Genomic DNA, 16034 nt, shown 5'->3' with positions numbered 1-16034 from the left:
ATGTTGATTTTCTGCATTTTTCAAGCTGTGCTTCAGTAATGGTTCATTTAAATTTGCCACCGGTCTCTGTTATTGCCAGCCTATTCATGGAAGAACATTTTTTCTTAACTATATCATTGGCAGAAAGAATAGAATTGTGTTTCCCAGTGTAACTATGTTATGTAGGCTTCAGTGGTCTGGCAACAAAAGTCAGGATCCGTCGCAGTTAAAGTCGGAACGGCCAAAGCAACACAGATATCAGTTGTAGTCCAGGTGTAAGGTGATCAAGAAGCTGTTTATTGCTCTCAAGTGTTTCTTTTATACTCTTTGTATACTATCGTGCTACAACATAATTGGTTAAAAGTCTCAAGCATAAAACACGGTACATACTTTCATTGGTAACACAGAAGACACTGTGCATACTGTCATTGGTGATACTATACACATTTTGATTGGTGACCTTTGGTCTCAGCTGCATTACGTTTGTTTTGTCTGGCATTGCAGTAAATATTTCCTTAGAGTTGTTTACATTCCTCTGCAGCCTCGGTGTTATCTTCTTTTCAGGGATACACCGCAATCCGATCAATGTCGATTGCCTCGTTGCTAAATGCCAGGCTGCTGATGGGCTCGCTGTCAACCCCGACAAGGATCCTGTAGAGAACCATCCACAAAATGTCCTTCCCAGAAAAAACAGGCATAAATGGTTCCAGCGAAAAATCCAGGCAATCTTCTCAATGTAGAGGCTACAAAGAGGCTCTGCAATAGAATGCAGAGAAAGAAAAGGGAAGGGTTCAGAAGAAACATCAAGAAATTATACACTGCTCACTCACGTCCAAAAATTGTATCTGCAGCACCTTTGTAAATTGGTGTCTAGTATACCACGGCTTCATAACTTCAGCCAGCTCATTTGTGTATATGACTGAGATCCTCAGATGGAAAACTTGATCTATGTACAACACATACACATGGGCTTCAACTTGCTTTAAGTATATACAATTTTAATTTTATCATACATGTTCCTGGATATCACTTTTAGTCCTACAGAACCATTGCCTTCCCCTTTCCTTCTACTCTCCCCATTTTCTTTTCAGCTTTAGTTGAGTGTAGGAAATAATAAAATGGATAGTGGAATAAGTGAAATGTAGATACCCAAAGCAGTCCAAGCTGGCTGAGCTTCAGCAGCTGAACTGTAATTTGTTGAACTCCTGCCGAATTTTGTGCAAGAGTGTGCTGAAAGCATGTTTCCTTGCCAATTAAGGCATGTTTTACATGAACCAGATTAACCATTTATAACACAAAGCAACCAGCATCACACTTGGAAACATCTAGCTTCTAATGCATCTTGAAGGAAAATTGTTTGAGCTGTGGAGAAGTCTAGTAAGCAAAGTTTTTACACATGCTTTATCTCAGTTACAGCTTCAGGAATGAAGCTAAACATGGAAACATATTTAACAACACAAAAATCTGTGCATCTGTAATAGTATTCTTCAAGGGCTCTGACCATTTTGTTCTGATGAAGTAACATTTGGAAAACATTAAGGAAATGCCTAGAGAAAAAGCTCCCTCTCTAGTAGTCCTAATTTTCAAAGAGCACAAAAGAGACTCAGAGACTGCCAGAATTTGTTATCTTCAGTGTCTCTGTTCCTCTTATACACCTTAGACTGCTGTTGGTTTTTAAAGGTCATCTTAAAATGAAGACTCCTTTTGGGGGAAAATATTCAAATGCTTAAGAGCTTTAAGCAAACACAGGGCAGGTTGTCCCTTGGAATGGACAGCACTACCTGAAAGTAGAATTAGCAATTAGAAAGGAGCTTATTAAAACACTTGAATATACAACACAGTAGACTAAGAATGACCCATTGCAGGAAAATGATACAGCATGTAATTCGTTAGCCTTTTTTTCCCCCACTGAATAGCAACATAAATGCTGTCCTAATGTATAAGAGTTTAAACACCCCAGTTTTCAAAGTCAGGTTCCGTATGAATTTTCACCTGGAATTAGTTTAAGGAGAACAAGATTCACGGGGCTGCTTTTGAATCTGATGGTTTTCCCTTTCAGGGATGACTTCTCACTGAGACGTCAACACCTACGTTATTGTCAAGTTGCAAAGATGGTTAAGGACATGCTAGACTGACTAGGAAAGTGAAAGAGCTATTTTGCTAAGCAGGAAAAATTTGTAAGAAAATCTTCTTAGAGTGTTTCCACGCTGTTTGCATTACATTGAGATTGCATTACTAGTTACTCCATTTGTCTTTGATAAACATTAATATATTGGTACTAATTTAAGGTCTTCAGAATGCAGTAAATTTCTTCTAGAAATGAAAATTTTCTCCCAAAATATCGTATCTTTTCTTCTCTAGCTTTTTATTCAGACAGCAAGCAAACAAGCTACATTGCACTAACTGGAAAAGACGAAATCCAAATGCTCCATTTCTGCACCCTGAAGGAAAATATAAGCCAAAAGAGCATGTTGTTACTTTACCTGATTCCTCAAACTTCGTCCTGTGTCAGAGTTTGCCAGCAAAATGCAATACAACAGTAACAGTTTCAAGATAGCCACTGATAGTTCAAGAAAAATCAGAAACGTATATCCATTTGCGTCAGACTACCAGAAAGTCTGCGGAGTGTTTTTTTTTACTTGTTTCTATTCAATGTTTTAAGATCCTGGTGGTAGTAGACCACCCGATGTATTTGATTTGTAAGAGTAAAAGCTCTTATATTGTGATAGTAAATTCCTCATTACTAAAACGAATTTGCCTCAAACCCATTAAAATCAATGGCAAGAAGAAAGAAAGGGGGGATGGAATGAAAGGCAGGCATTTGATCAATCAGGGAGAGTGAATGCATCTAACTATTAACCAATTGTCAAGCAATTTTGCTACTTTTACTACTTTCAGGGGCATATTGTCACAACTAGTCTAAGCCTGCCTGCAAGGCAGGTTGGACACTTAATCTCCATTCTGGTCTGTAGAGAATAAACCAACGGATTACACATTGAGCAGTTCTGTGCCAAGAGCATTGTGCAAGCCTGTGTAATGTCAAGTTCTTGGAGGACATTAGGGAATGGTGCTTGATTTTGCAGATGCATTGAAATCAGCTGGGTTGCCAACACTAGCCAAGGATCTGGTTGTATGTATGAAGACTTCAGTGAGGGCAGATGTCTCCTTCCTCACCCTCACAAGGACTAAAGCTTAGATTATAGTTCTAATAATAGGAGTAAAAGAGAAGATATCACTAGTACTCTTGATAATAACAGTTCTGTTCACATATTGGGTCAAGTTATTTTCTGAAATAATTCTGGCTGAAGCTGTTCAGACTACAACAGGCATTAATTTAATCCATTAGATTTGTCCATTACCTGCTATCTTGGGATATCCTTGTATTCAGACTGACCAGCATGAGATGTAACACATACTGCTAGGAAAATAGCTGCTAATAACAGGGACTTCAGGAAAGTGAAAATACACGTTAACTGAATTCCAATGAGTGCAGGAAAATAGTATGGCAATTGCAGCAAATAAAACACCTCAGTAACTGTGCTACTGTCATCCTGCAATGACTGGAAATATAAAGAGAAATTACAGATGCCACCCCTGAAGAGGAAATCTACAGAACAATGCACATAGCTCTATAACACCATTTTACATCAAAAGCACACAAAAATTTTAGGGAAGTACCACCAGCTCCCTCATGTCACCATTTTTCTCACATGCATTGAGAAAATCACTCATAAAGCTCATCTCATCCATCTGAAGAGAGCTCAGTGAGAACCCTGCTCTGAAGGATGGGTGAGCCTTTGAACAAGTCACGTGTGTACTATAGGGAAACAATGAGGCAAAAGGATAAACTGGCACTAAATATGTATCTCTGATTGTCATATGCTACCTGAAACTGAAACTTTAATGAACAATTTTGAAACAACTACCATCTAGGCAAGATTGTAAAAGAAGTTTGCCCATAAATCTCTCTCCTAGCCTTTAAATAAAGCCCAGAATCTTAGCTGACCTGATCACCAGTAGTAAATTTTGTTTTGGTCATTTGCTTCTGGTGACCAGGTTTCTGAGATTTATTTATTGATTTCCTTTAAGTAATTTATGTTGAAAATTCTAAACTATTGGTGCAATTTTTTTTAACATTTTTTTCAAGCTTTATAGAGGTAGCTACAAACTACTGCTTTCTTCTCATAAATGTACCAGAACAGAAACAGCAATTGCTAGTACTGATTATCAGGAAGAGTAGAAACAGAAATCTGGAGTCGAGTCACAACAGTGGAAAAGTAAAAAGAATGAAGAGTTCTTATTATCTGCTTTGAGAATTTGTAAAATACGTAAATTCAAACTGGCTGGAGATGTAATATCTGCTCTCAGAATATCTTTGGTACCTGAAAATGGGATTAGCTTTTCCATTAAAAAATAAAAAATCCAACATATTATACTTCAGCCCTGTTTTGAAAGCACAGACATTTAACCTGTGTTGATTTACTGTGCCAACCCTTTCCTTGTGGGCATTTGCTCAGCAGTTGCACTTGGGTACAAAAGTGCTTATTATATTCTAACACATTTCTAGTACTTGTATTAAAGTGCTTTTTTCAAATATAGCAGTATCTATTGTCCTTCTAATCAGACACATTTACATGGTATGACCCACTTAGAGCTGCAGCTAATGCTGTTAAATATTTTATTTGTTCAGTTCTCCAGGGTAAGCAGTTACAGAATGGCAAGGCCACCTATACCCCAAAACACTTGCCATGATACTGCAGAACCATTATCTCTCAAGATATTTAAGCTGGGCTGAAGAAAACTGTAGTAAACATACAGCATGAAGCTGCTCAAAGCTGGCTGAAAAACAGTTAAGAAAACATTTCCACCTGTCCTCTCCTTGACACTTGGATTATTGCTGAAGCTTAAAATTCTGAGACTCAGACTTTGTGATCAGTAGCACTATACAGGCTGCACCAGCTCAGCATTTTAACAAATATCTTCTCAAATCTAAGGCTGAATATCTCTGAGATGTCTTTAAGATATGTATAAAAAGTAAAACAGTGACAGAGTGAAATGATTTCTGGAAAGGATTCCAGTTCATTTGTTGAGACCAACTGGAAACAACCATATCACATCATGTTAGTCATTCCAAAGCCTGTTCCCAGAAACATTGTCACTGGATTGCAAGACACTGCTCAGCTTTGTCACATCTTGGCCAACTTAACGCAATCATGAAAATCCACGAGCAGGACAAAGCAAAAGCAGCATCAATGCTGCAATGTGCCATCACAGAGCTGCCATGCCATACACTGCTGTGCTTTCTCACTTTTGGGTACTTTGGTGACACAGCCTTTCTGAAACGCTGCTTCTGGTCAGCACAGAGCTCAGTGCAAAATAACCCCAAAGACGAGACAGGGGATGGCTTCTTGGTGCACAAAGGAAAGTCGATGGTAAGAGCAGTGTTTTGATGTTATTTCTAGTGCAGTAATTCCTCTGTGCCAGTGCTGGTCCTCATTGCTTCTGAGAAAACGAGGGAAGTGCTTTAGGACCAAGACTCTACTCAAGAAAGGCGGTAAGAGCAGAGTTGTTTCAGCCACCATGGCCTAATACGATGTTCCTTTTCTCCTTTATATTATCCCACTGTTCTCTGCAAGTGCAAAGTGCATTTTTCTCATAAGTTATTTCCTCTGGCAACCCAGGAGAGCTGTTTGACTCCTGACACTTGTTCCTTATCTCTGCTGGATTGTGCTTGCTGCCTCTGCTTCAGAAGAAAGTGCCTGGAAACTTGCCCCTTCCTTTTACCAGCTGATCTACAAGGAGATACTGCTCCTCCATGCAAACCTTCCTGCTTTCATTCTGAGAGTTTCAAACAGAAACACCTAGGGAAAAAGCTAAGACAAGACATATTCTACACCATCCCTAGCTAATTATTATAGATTGTCTATTGGACATTAATGATTGATATGTGCAAACTTTGAGACCTTTTAAAGAAGTCTTTTGGTAGCAGTTATGCAGTAAAATCAAAGACAGCTATTGGTCAACAAAGAAAGCAAACCTGTTATGCAGTTTCTAATTACATTCTCTTTCAAAAGGTCATGATGACAAAATCAGAGAGGTACTTTTGATCTAGCCAAGTAAATAAAAAAAAAACCCATTCTCAATACCAGGAAAGTGGTACTGAAGCCTGAACAAACATGTTAAGAATAGACCACCTTTAAAACATCTTTACTAACGTCCTTTTTTGTATATCCATGTTTCTGTAGTGTTTTCAGAAAGTATTTCCAAGAGTAGTGAAATTGTTAAATATAGTTTCGCTTTATACCCGTAGCTTTTGGGTTTTTTAAGATGAGAATACAGGAGAAAAGTTTTCAAATTACTAAATATTTCCTATAAAACAGCACAAATTGCAAAAAGTCTTACAGAGGTTTTTTTTAGAGGGAAACTAAGTAGGTCAGTATTCATACTTTTCTGAAAATCCGATTTTCTGAAAAACCTGTAGAACAATTGCCTTATATAAGGGACAGCACAAGGCAGGCTGGAATTGCCTAGAAATCATGAAAGATAAAAATATTGTCAAGATTTTGGCGAGTGCTTGACAGCTATCATTTAAAACCATTAAATTAGCATCCCCTTTGAGAGAGCAGGAGGAATATTTCCTGTAGGAAGTGTATTCTGAAGCAGTAATATATTTTGTTTGCATTGTTAAAACCCCATCTAGGGACTGCTAGGTGAAGGCTGCATTGCAAAGGACTGCTTGGGGCATTAATCTGCGACAGTAGCAGTTCTATGCTTCCTAAATATAAATATAAATATCTGAAAGCACGGAAGTTATTAAGCTAGATAAGGGAGACAGCAAGAAAGAAAGTCAAAATTTGTTGAGGAATCTGTGCTAGCAGTATCCTGTTTCAAACCAGTAGTCTGGCAGTTGATCATGGAGTGTCATTGCATAGAAATTTAGAACCAGTCGTCTGGAAAGACTACAGGAAAAAAAAATTAAAGCAACATTTGTTGTAGCTAGAAGATAACAAACAGCTTATCAGTGACAGCCAGTTCTGTGCCTGCATTTAGACAGAAGAGTTTTTCTGAGTTTACATTTTATCAAAAAGTACACGAAGATATTGCTATAATCCTAAAAAAGGATCTATAAGCAGTAAAAAATAATTTATCTCACCAAAAATAAAAAGCCTACACTTTCTATTGCTGCATTGAGTAAACATTGTGCAAGAAAAAATTTCTCTTAGAATGTCCAAGTAATTAAGGAATATCAAGCAAGACAGAAAATAGATTTCATAGCAAGATCATGGAAGACAGTGGGAAAGAAAAAACCCGACCTATTAACTTCAGTGATTCTAAGATCAATCACAAGATACCTGCACTTGATTAGTATTAAAAGAGAGTATTGGGAATCAAGTCCTGAGCTGGGATTTACAGAGAGTGATCTGATCTCTGCCCATGGCAAGAGGGTTGGACTAGATGACCTTTAAAAGTCCCTTCCAACCCTAGCTATTCTATGATTCTATGATAAGCATGAAGATGTAATTCCTAAAATCTTTTCAGCCAGCTGTGTGTACTTTGCCCAAAGTTGTCTCCATATGTCTTATTGCTTTGGCTTTGTAGCATATGGCTTTAAAACAGTTTCAAAGGCAGTAGAAATACGTGTTGTGAACAACCTAAAATAATTAAAGGAATAGGAAAGAAAGTTCATTTAAAAAATTTCCACTGCGCATCAAACAACAGTAGCATTAAATGCAGTGATAAAAGTACTGCAGTCAGTGTTACTGGACAATTTCTCCTGCTGAATCCAAAAATCAATGTTATTATTTCTGCACTGAAAAGTTCCAGAATTTTTGGATTTGAACTGTCATTGGGGTTTGGTTTTTTTTGGAAAAGTCTAAACAAGCCAACCAGCATTTTAAAAGAACCTCCAAACCTTGACGTTTTATTGTATCTCTACTCTTGTCTCTAGGTTTTTCCTCTGAACCAAGAATTGTCAGCATCTCTCCTTGAGCTGGGTTGTCATTTTCTTCCTGCTGCTCCTGTATTTATGAAGCTAGAGTCAAGAAAAGGCTAACATGAACAAGAATTAAACTGCAATGGAAGTGTTTATGCCCAAAGGTGTAATTAATACATCCCCACGCTTCTTTCCCCCTGCAGGCATGTTGCTGCTCACCAGTATTTTACGTACTAAACTTCACACCTCCCTCTTTTCTTGACTAGACTAAACTTCACACTTCTCCAGGCATCTGCAATTAGATTTCCAGACATACCCAAAATTGACAGTCCTAGTTCACTATCCGTGTCGGGCTGGATTTCAAAAGCAGGATGGAAAGTCTCCATCTAATCGATGTTCTCACAGTACATTCCTACACCACAAAACCCAGGTCTCTGCAAGACATTGTGTTAACCTCGTTCTTTTGAAATTGTACATTTGAGCCTCCCAGTTTTGAGAAGCTCAGGTTTTCTTTGCTGTGCTTCCTCTGGCTGGTAGCAGACAGGTTATTTAAGCACACACCCTTTCCTCACTCTATGTCAAGGCATGGAACTGGGAGCAGCCTGTTGTATTTCAGACAGGTTTTGTTTTCCTCCTTCAGACAAGAGTCAAAAAACAACATTGTACCTACTTTACTAATTAAAACATTCAATTAAGGATATCACGCCTGTTTCTAGTTATATCACCTCCTAGAACAGATACAATCATGTAGCAACAGTACCACAAAGAAAAGTGTCACCTTGATTCCAAAGCAGTCCTAACACAAAGCGTTAGGCACAATAAAACAGAGGCCCAGGAGCTCAGCTGAGGGCCCACGCTGTACTCTGCATCCGGAGCTACAGAATTACAGGAATGCCAAACAATGGACTTTTAACAGAAAAGTATGACACTGTGGTTTTCATTGAAAGCAAGGATGTAATTAATCAAACTCTGGCAGCCTCGAGGTTGTGGATTTGAACAGAGAGAGGTGCTAGGAAGAGGAAATCAAATGGCCAAAAAGGGTAGGAGTTTAAAATTACCACTTAGCACCTCAAAATATATTCATGCCCAAGAAACAGAAAAGGAATGACATAGATACAAAAAGGTGTACCTCTCATTTTCAAATGTTATAGAAACATGTACAACTTCATTTATGCTTAAAGAATCAAAGAGAAGTTATTATCTGAAAGTTGAATGGTACTAGATATATGCAGAGAATGCCAACAGGAATTTAGGGGCACTCATTCCCCCTAACCAGCATCAAATCTTTGAGGACAGCCTTGCTCTGTGCTCCCAAGAAAAGTAGAGTTTAGAAGAAATGATGCCCTAGTCACAGGGTAACTAAATGCTCTCACACAATTTCTCTTATCCATTCAGCTGCAAGTTAGAAAAGTCTTGTAGCACTCTAGTAAAATCTCTGTTAAAAAAGATTTTGGAGAGGAATGTTTCTGACATTTATTCTGTTATTTAAATTTAGAAGTCAAAAGGAGCAGAAGAAAACTCCTCTAGCTTTGGGTTGAAAGAGTTGCCTCTGTAGTAGCAACGAGAACTCACATAGAAAACACGTTCCTGATCAGTGGCATTTCTCCATGTCAACATTCACATTCAGAAGAGAGAACAGGTGAGGCCACATTCAAGCTGTGCATTTAAGAAGCTCTGATGTAGGCCTTTCTTTATTCGTGTTCATTTATAAATTCTAGATTCAAGCCATTTCAATGTCCTCAGTACTGCTCTTGGTAACCAAGGAAGCTCTCCATGAGAGACACAGAGATGCAGAGAATTCTACTTTTAGGTTCCCAGTGTGTTATAATGTCTGCACAGGTGCACTGCATCATTAAGAGAGGGAAAGAGATGCTGTGTTGCACGGTGTTCTTGGCTACCACAGCATTAACTGGAATTTAGGGTACTTAACACCTTGAAATACCCATTTTTCAAAGTGTCAGTTCTCTTAATGAGTCTGTCTGAAAGACAACATACAATCTATATAACCTCAGAATTACACTCTAAATACTCAGTTAAATGATCTATTAAGTAATGCTACTTCTGGGCACACTCCATGTTAAGAAACGAAAGGGAATGGACCCTGTAATAAATTTCACAAAGAGACACTGTTCAGGAAGGATTCCTCACATGAAACATTTACTGTCCAGTCCTCTGTCCACTTGCCTTCCCTGGCCGCAGCTGTTTTACACTTGTGTTCTGTGGACTCAACCCCAACTAAATAATATTCATTTTTTTGCCTCAAGCTGTCACAAGTCCTTTAACTCTGCTCACTGTCAAGCTACGCTTCATGCACATTTTCATTTCTTTTTGGAAATAGAAAAAAGCCCCACAACTATCTTGAAAAGTTATTCTGAAAGTTGGGTAAAAAATGCCAGAGGACAAGCTGGACAAAAAAAAATCTTACAAGATACACAAGACAGAGTTAGTGATCCATCTTCACATTTTGAGTTTGAAGTTTTGAGCAATAAAACTTGTTTATAAAACTAGTATGGCTCAAACTATTCTATTACTTGCTATTGAGTTCAGGCAAATTTAACAGATACTTATATATCAAACTGACATCATATTGCAGGAGTTTCTTTCCTGCCTGCGTTTTCACCAATCCCCAATTCATCTTTCCTCCTTTCATCTGTAATCCTGAAATGTCCTTTTTATTTGCTTCTGAGTTGCATCGAGGATGATTATTTAATCCTCACCCTAGCTTCTATCCGCCTTTAACTTTCATAGCTAATTTTCACTTCAATGTGTCTAAAAGCCATTCTGGTCTCCTGATCCCAGGAAAGGCTTCTGCAATCCCATCTGCCACTTGAAGGCACTCAAATTTGCAAGATACCAACAGCAGGTACAAGTACACTGAGAAACTGCTGCAGTCACAAAGCTGTTCCCCATGAGCCTTTGCTAGGCAATGCACAGGTTAACTCTTTCCCATTCTTTAAATTTGCTCCTTTTACCAGTTGGACACGATGATCTTAATGGTCTTTTCGAACCTAAATTTTTCTATGATTACTCACAGGGTCTACTGCAGGGATGTCTATTCTTTATTACAATACCCAAAGCTAAGAAAAAGTCCTCAGTGCTGTAACATGAAAGACCTACTGGGAAGAGGCACTGGGGTAAAATGAATATTTCTGTGAAGAAAACATAGAATTAAAATTAATATTTTAAATAAATTTTAGATCAAAAATTAGTAAACCAAGGGTCTGGGAAGAAAAGTGTATTGAAATGGAAATTACTACTGAACTAACAGAAAACACAGAGCGAGTAGAAAGAACAGGAAAGCCTGTTTAAGAGTAGGACTGGAAGTGCAGGGGAGTAATATATCTGGTTTTTAATGCTGATATCCTGCTGCAGCTGCACAGGCCAGCACAGAATAGATATTCACACAGTTAATTCTGAGCAGCTGGATTAAGTGGAACTCTGACTCATAAATTTCACCCTCCCAGATTCCTCCACAGTGCATGTATACTCTGGATAAGGACACAGACGAATGCTTAGCTTGGGTTTTAGCAGACAGAATTGATGAGAACAGCTCCCTGCAGACTATAGAGCAGTGATACTTCAGCTTCCCTTCACAAGGTAACAGGAGTGATGCAGCTCTGCTAGTTTCCCAGACAGATAAAGTGAGCCCAGGGAGAGCTACAGAGTGATTGTGTCTGGTACATGAGTCAACTCTCTCACAGCATCTTTCTGGACAAAATGTCCAGGACACAGCTGGATAAACACACCCTGTGGTGGGTGAGCAATTGGCTCACGGGTCGAGCACAGAGGGGAATAGTGAATAGTGAAGGGATACTAAGCAAGTTTGCAGACAACACGAAACTCAGAGGAGCTGTTGACTCCCTGGAAGGCAGGGAGGTCCTGCAGAGAGACCCGGACAAATTAAAGGGGTGGGCAATCACCAACCATGTGAAGTTCAACAAGGGAAAGTTCTGGATTCTGCAGCGGGGATGGGGCAGCCCTGAATGTTCATACAGACTGGGGAATGAGATGCTGGACCCGGCAGTCCTTGTTGACAGCAAGTTGAATATGAGTCAGCAGTGCCCTGGCAGCCAGGAGGGCCAACCCTGTCCTGGGGGGCATCAGGCAAAGCATTGCCAGCTGGGGGATTGTCCCACTCTGCTCTGCACTGGGGTGGCCTCACCTTGAATATCGTGGCAGTTTTGGGTGCCACAATACAAGAAAGATATTAAGCTTATATTTGGACATTGTCCAAAGGAGGGCAATGAGGATGCTGAAGGGCCTTGAGGGGAAGCTGTATGAGGAGCGGCTGAGGGCACTTTGTTCAGCCTGGAGGAGACTGAGGGGAGACCTCACTGAAGGTACAACTTCCTTGGGAGGGGAAAGGGGAAGAGGAGGGGCAGGCACTGATCTCTGCTCTATGATGACCAGGGACAGGACCTGAGGGAATGGGCTGAAGCTGTGTCAGGAGAGGTTTAGGTTGGATATTAGAAAAAGGTTCTTCCCCCAGAGGGTGTTTGGGTACTGGAACAGGGTCCCCAGGGCAGTGGTCACAGCTCCAAGCCTGACAGAGTTCAAGAAGCATTTGGACAATGCTCTCAGGCACATGGTGTGAATCTTGGGGATGGTCCTGTGCAGAGCCAGGAGTTGGACTCAATGATCCTTGTGGGTCCCTTCCAACTTGGTAATCTGTGATTCTGTGAACCCACTTAGTGGAGGGACCCACGTTTGTGCCACGCAGCCACGAAAGTTAATAGGTAGCCCCCTTTGTATAACAGCCAGTACACCACTGCCTAGGACTTCTCTTTCACCCCTTTGCCTTTTCCTTTTGCCTATTTTCAGGCAGATAAAAAGCAAGATGAAATAATTTCATACTTGGACTACAAGGTATCAGATTTATGAGATGTTCTCCTCATTATCCACCCATTCCATTTTACTTTCAGGTAACATAATTTTACATTATTCCTAGTACTTCAATAGTCAAAAATTAGTCATTGTTTTCTTCTGGTGGTCATCCAAATTATCTCAGTTGTTATATGTACTCTATAAAAATGAGATAAGCAGTTCCTACTTCAAAAATTATGTGATCTAAAAATGGAATCATTGTCTACCAGCATTAGATGGAAGAGGGTACACAGGGATATCCACTGAAATTATTGGTGGAGCATACACACAAAAAGTGCTGTTGGTTGTCACAGAATGGTGTCTTCTCCTATGGTCACTCGTGTATAACCTAGTACTGTAACAGCATCTCCTGTTCTGCATCCTACCCCTACTCTATATGATGCTATATTAAATTAAATTAAACAGTATTCCCTGAATATAAAACAAACAAACAGTTTCAGAACAAATATGAGGCCTTGGTACTTATTTTAAAATTGTTCTTTAAGCTTCAATGATTGTTTGCTGCTATCCTTATCTACAGTCATGCTAAAAAAAGCTAGAACTAAATGGAAAGTTAAATGTATTCAAGAGGTGTTAGTGTCTACATCTTATTATTTACAGTCCCTCAGAGAAAGCAAAAGTAACCACAAATAGAGCTATGCCAAAAACTGGTTTCTTGACCAACAATGTTGCTTCAGCATGCAATGAACTGGTTCATTCTAAAGTGGTCACAGTTGTTGATGACAAGAGGCTTTGTATTTGAATATTACAGGTCTTTTGGTCCATGTGAAAACACAGTTTGAATGTTAAATATGGGCCAGAAAAAATTTGGCCCTGCCAAGGCTCTACTACTTCAGCGTAAGGGAGCCTCTCCTGAGATTTCTGGTGTACCAACCAGCCCTGCACAGTTCAAAATACTGTATTTGCACAGACAAGTTACTTCTGTAGCTTCAATTTTACAGAGGGTAGAAAGCAGTAATCCATTTTCCTGTGATTTTCAGCAAGTTACTTATAAAAATTCAGAGGGGAGAATTTCACATGAAGAGAAATGATATATTCTGCATTCAGACCTGCATGATGAAAAATTCTTGTTACCCCCACTAAGTTGCTTCTACTATTAGTGGGAATGCTTCATGTTCTTGAAGAGAATCATAGTTCTAGCTGAAACCAGAGTAGCACAAAGCACTCTTCCCAGTTCTGGGAGTCCAAAGAGCAGGGTCCTTTCAGCAACAGAAGCAGTGGGTGCAAAGAGCTTAACCCATCAGAGCTGAGATACACAAGGTACAAACACAAGGGTAAGCTAACAGTTTTCAACCAAGCACGAAAATAATTGTGTGAAGCTGAAAAGAAGCCAAACATGTGAAAATACTTGTAAGACAGAGGATTTGTGGCATGATATCTTAGGAAAACAGGAATTGTTGTGTATATTCAGAAGAGGACCATTATGTAAATTTCTTTATCTAACTAATACAAGTATGCCCAGGTAAAGTCTACCTTTTTTTCATCAGTTTTCATCCCAGAAGTTTTCATCTTCAATCATAAGAGGTCATAAATATTAAACACTTAGGTCAAAGGAAAGCAAGTACATATTGTTGTATACAGCACATTGAAGTTACTTTAACTTACCTTCTAGAGATATAAAACATATACTACCCATTGTGTTATTTGTGCCTAGTAATAAGGAGACACAACCAGGACCTCAAAATCCTTGAAAATAGCATCCTGACCTGTATCAGAAACAGTGTGACCAGCAGGACCAGGGAAGTGATTATCCCTGTATACTCTTGCAGTGGTGAGGCTGCACCTCTAATTCCATTTTCAGTTTTGGGTCACTCACTGGAAGGAGGACATTGGGGTGCTGGAGCATGTCCAGAGAAAGGCAATGGAGCTGGAAATGTCTGGAGTACAAGTCTTATTAGGAACAGCTGAAGGAGCTGGGGCTGCTTAGCCTGGAGAAAAGGAGGCTCAGGGGAGACCTTAATGTTCTCTACAACTACCTGAAAAGAGCTCGTAGCAAGGTGGGGGTTGGTCTCTTCTCCCGGGTAACAACCAAAAGAAGTGGACACAGCCTCAAGTTGCACCAGGGGAGATTTAGATTGGATACTGGGAAAAATTTTTTCATAGAAAGGGTTATCAAGCACTGGAACAGGTTGCCCAGGGAAGTGGTTACCATACCATACCACCATCCCTGGAGGTATTTAAAAGACGTGTAGATGTGGCACCTGGGGACACGGTTTAGTGGCAGGCTTTGCAGTGCTGCGGAATGGTTGGACTCCACGACTTTAAAGGTCTTTTCCAACCTGAATGATTCCATTATTCTGTGAAACTCTTGACCAGATCTAAGGGTGACTTGTGAGCCTAACAGCAAGATTTGTAACAGCAAGAAATCAGTAAGCTGAGTAGAAGCTTCCTGTTACACTTTTGTGGTGTGTAACAAGCAGAGGCAAGAAAGATCCAAACAGTGCTCTGGAAGGAAAGCTGTCTTCCTTTTGCCTCTCCTGAAATCTCCCAAGATTTGCATCCACTACAGAGAAGGAAGTACTTAGAGACTTTCCTTGCCTCAGTTTTTTACCAGTTTGGAATTATCTGACTTTACTCATGGGACCCTCTGAGGGGGTCAAGGATTTTGCTCCTACAGCTCCCACTACTTCACAACAACTGATTTTTCCCCCCATGGCTGCCTGTGGCTTGTCTCGTACTTGCAGTTGGCTTTTCCCTTTCATCTCCAACTGTGAAATTGTATCCCTTCTTACCTCTCCTTTACTTTGCTGCATCTCCCAAGTTCAGCATGCCATCCTGACAGCTACCTTCTCTGTCAGCTCACTGGAATACCTCCAATTTTTTCCTTCATCAGTCTCTGCATACAAAACCATATCTGAGCTCTAGGCAACACCTGAAGAGAGACATAGGATTTTCTAGAGCAGTCAAGCTGACTGTCTCTCTAGAGCCAAACAAATAGTCTAGGATAAGCCTGTCTGCAATCACCTCCAAATTCAGAGAGACAGTCAGTATTAGAGCAATCTCCATAATTGCAACTTGACCTCATCATTTGAAGCCCACCAAAGAACCTGTGAAATCCTTGTCACAGTAGGACTCCAAGGTCTAACAAAGTTTTCTTCAGAAATGGTATTGGTTTAGACAGCCTGCTCAAGGAGGAAGATGGACTAGGTGACCTCTAGCATCTCTTTCAATCTTACTTTTCTCTGATTTTCTGTGATCTCATAGAGAGATTCTACAAAGGGCATTAAATTTTCATGGG

The 16034-nt window shown here is 39.8% G+C and overlaps 1 long non-coding RNA gene across 1 annotated transcript in view; it reads right to left on the bottom strand.

The window, feature by feature from the left end:
- Positions 1-662: 662 nt before the first annotated feature.
- Positions 663-16034, bottom strand: part of LOC120325310 — a 40276-nt gene continuing 24904 nt past the window's right edge. The window contains exon 5 of the long non-coding RNA XR_005567241.1: positions 663-735. This is a non-coding gene — a long non-coding RNA (uncharacterized LOC120325310). The remainder of the gene's footprint in view (positions 736-16034) is intronic.

Source organism: Pipra filicauda, unplaced genomic scaffold (assembly GCF_003945595.2).
Source record: "Pipra filicauda isolate LSUMZ 115617 unplaced genomic scaffold, ASM394559v2 scaffold92_size2517590_pilon, whole genome shotgun sequence".
NCBI lineage: Eukaryota > Metazoa > Chordata > Aves > Passeriformes > Pipridae > Pipra > Pipra filicauda.
Note: the sequence above shows the minus strand (reverse complement) of the source record. Positions and strands in the feature narration are given on the sequence as shown.